Raw genomic sequence first — 2,947 nt, 5'->3', positions numbered from 1 at the left:
TGTCCGGGGGTCCCAGCGGCGGCGGCCTAGGGAGTTCTTACGAGAACCCCCTCGTGCCTGGCGAGGAAGGCGGGGAGGCGGGAGTGAGCCGGCGCGTCTCCCTAAGCCGCTCCTTCCTGTAGAGAGGGGACTGGCCTCTGAGGGACTTGTGCCCACCGGCTGCCCAGCTCCGCCCGGCAGGGCCCGCCAGGAGGAGCGCGCCCCGCTGCAGGTGGTCGGCGCCTTGGATCCCGCCCAGGGGCCATGTCGTTTCTTTGTAAGAACAGGGCCCTCCTGGCGGCCGCCTCAGCCCTGCAGCTGCCTGCGGCTCTGTTCTGCTCTCCCGGCCGGCTCAGAGCAGCTTTGGAGACCCAGATCCAAGCCTGTGCGAGGGTGGGGCCGCGCCGGGCCCAGGGACGTGGGCGGTGAGGGAACCCCTGGTCGGACTGAGCAGCGGTGGGTAGCCGCCAGCCGCTTGCTCTGGAGCTCCCAGCCTGGGAAAGGGGTGCTCCGTGGGAATTCCAAACCCCAGGTGGGTGTGAAGGGGGGACCCGTGGCCTGCCTTGCTGGGTGTGGGAGGGCGGCAGGTAGGCTGGGGTTCCCCACCAGGACGGGCAGGGCCTGCACGCCCAGTTGGTGGGGGTCCCTCCACCCCATCCCAGCCCCGGAGCGAGGACTCCTGTCAAGACCGGGCAGGCTGCCCTGCCGTCCGGGGTGCACTGCACTCTGCCAGCTCGCTCTCTGCATCTCACTGGGCTCGGTCCTGGGGGGGGGTACCCCGGTGCCTGGCACCATAAGGTCCAGGCCCAGTCTGGTCTCTGCTTGGCCCACACCTCTGTCCTGTCCCCACGCAGAGCAGCATGTGCCGGGCATCCTTGTCCTGTCAGGAGCACCCCCACCCCCACCCCGCAGGTTTGGAGGTTAGCAAAGCCCCCACGGCCAGCCGGGGTCTCAGCAGTGTCCCTCTGCATCACCACCTTGGGCGTTCACGTTATTGCATTCTCGGGGCCGCCCTGAACTTTTTGAGCCCGTCCACAGGCCCCGGTCCCCAGCAGGGCAGGTCGGGCCGGCTGCTGAGCCCTGGGAGGGAGTGCAAGGCACACGGGAGGCGTCCCAGTGGGACCTGGGTCGGAGAATCTTCGGGTGAGGGGCCTGGAGGGCAGGCCTGGTGGCGGCTGTGTGAGCGTGTGTGACGGGGGCAGGTGCGGCTGTACAGCGGGTGTGGGTGCCCTGCAGCTGTCTGGCGGGCCTGCTGCCAGCGTTCAAGCACCACCTCCCTGGGCCTGTGAGGCTAGGACTGCACTCTGGGAGGTCAGGGTGCCACCTCCCTGCTCCCCTCGACTGTCAATGGCTGCACCCCTGTGACCCCAGAACCAGAGAGTGCCCACAGAGCCAGAACACCAAAGGTGTGGGCACCACGTGGGTGCAGGGGAGCAAATGACCACCCAGGGCAGCCCAGTTCAACTCCCTCATGGAACCCTGCCTCACGGCCTGGGCGCCCTCTGGTGGCCCCTCGGCAGTACGCCTCCAGGAGCTCCGGACCCTCTGTGGCTTAGGGGCACCCAGGCACCAACTCTTCTGCAGGCCCCACAGCCAGCCTTGCCCACTGGGGCCCGCCGGAGTCCGGCACCTGCCAAGGCTGTGCCCTGCGCTCAGCAGGGGGGGGGGTTGGGGGGGGGGGGGTCCTGACCTTTCCTCCTGGTTGGAAGGGAGGAGGGTGGCTCTCTGGCCTGTGCTTCAGGACCCAGGAACAGCGAGGACCCTACGAGACTGTCCATGGAGCAGGGCAGTGTCTGCGCCAGGCTCACGCTAAGGCCGTGTTTTAGTCTGCTGGCCAGCCCTGCCCGCCAGCGGTGACGACAGTTGTCCCAGTTTACGGGCGAGGAAGCTGCTGGACCGAGGCCCTGTGGCCAAGTGGGCCCTCCCTCGTCCAGCGCTGCAGAGAGTAAGGGCCAAGTGAGGTGCCCAGCCTCTGCGAGCCGCAGCCCCCAGCTGGGTCGCGGGCGCCACAGGCATTCCCACAGTTTTCGACCTGTCGGTTTGTTTGCTGGGGTCCGGGTGCTCCCCCGGAACGCACACTGCTGAGGGCGGGGACCACCTCAGTCCAGTCTGGTTTTGTCTGCAGAGCCTGGCCCAGCTCTTGGCCTGTGGAAGAGCCTCCCTGGGGGAGGCGGAGAGCAGGAGGTGGGCAGAGGAGGTCTTTGGGGCAGAGGGGCAGACGGGGCAGACCCAGCCCTGGCGTCTGCACTAGCCCAGGGCAGGAGAGGGGCCCGAGGCCTGTGTGGAGGGTGAGGTCCGAGGGGGCTGTCGGCACACAGCACAGGAACTGCCCAGCCTCCATGCGTAGGGGCATAGGGTGGGCACTGGCATGCAGGCGCCTGCCCTGAGGACTCGGCCCACGGGCCCTCAGGAAACTCTGTGTTCCGTGGGGCTCCGGAAAGCCCCCAGCACATAGCTCCTCCCCAGACAGACAGTTGTGTCTCACCTGTCCAGAGACAGCCCTTGTGGCCTGGCGTGGACCCCAGGTGGTCCTCAGCCGGTGCTGGCCTCAGCCCTGCCCTTCCACCATGCCGAGAGCTAAGGTTTCATCATCCCCAACATGGGGACTGGGCTGGGGGTGCCCCAGGGGAGCCTGCAGCCGACAGGGCCTCAGGCATGATGCAATGGCCTGCGGACGGAGCCTCCGCCTGGACACCTGCCTGCCCCTGCAGAGGGTGCGGAGGCCCCAGGCTGGGTGCAGACACCAGCACCCTCACCTCTGCGCCTGTCTTGGTGAGGGCAGGAACACTTGTGACCACCCTGAGGGCTGCTGAGAGGGGCCGGTGCATGGGGCGGGGCAGGTGAGGCCGCACCCATCCGGCCTGGATGCTCCGTGGCCAAGCATAGCCCGCTGGGTAACGGCAGCCAGCCGGGGAGGCATGGCACCTGCTTCCCCTCACCCTGGTTCAGGCACGAGGCTGGTGGGTGG

At 68.3% G+C, this 2,947-nt stretch overlaps 1 protein-coding gene across 1 annotated transcript in view; it reads left to right on the top strand.

The window, feature by feature from the left end:
• Positions 1-2,947, top strand: part of GPC1 (glypican 1) — a gene marked incomplete at its 5' end in the record, with an annotated part of 23,240 nt that overhangs the window by 596 nt on the left and 19,697 nt on the right.

This window comes from Tupaia chinensis, unplaced genomic scaffold, assembly GCF_000334495.1.
Source record: "Tupaia chinensis unplaced genomic scaffold, TupChi_1.0 Scaffold000332_1, whole genome shotgun sequence".
Lineage (NCBI taxonomy): Eukaryota > Metazoa > Chordata > Mammalia > Scandentia > Tupaiidae > Tupaia > Tupaia belangeri.
This window is presented reverse-complemented; position numbering and strand designations above follow the sequence as displayed.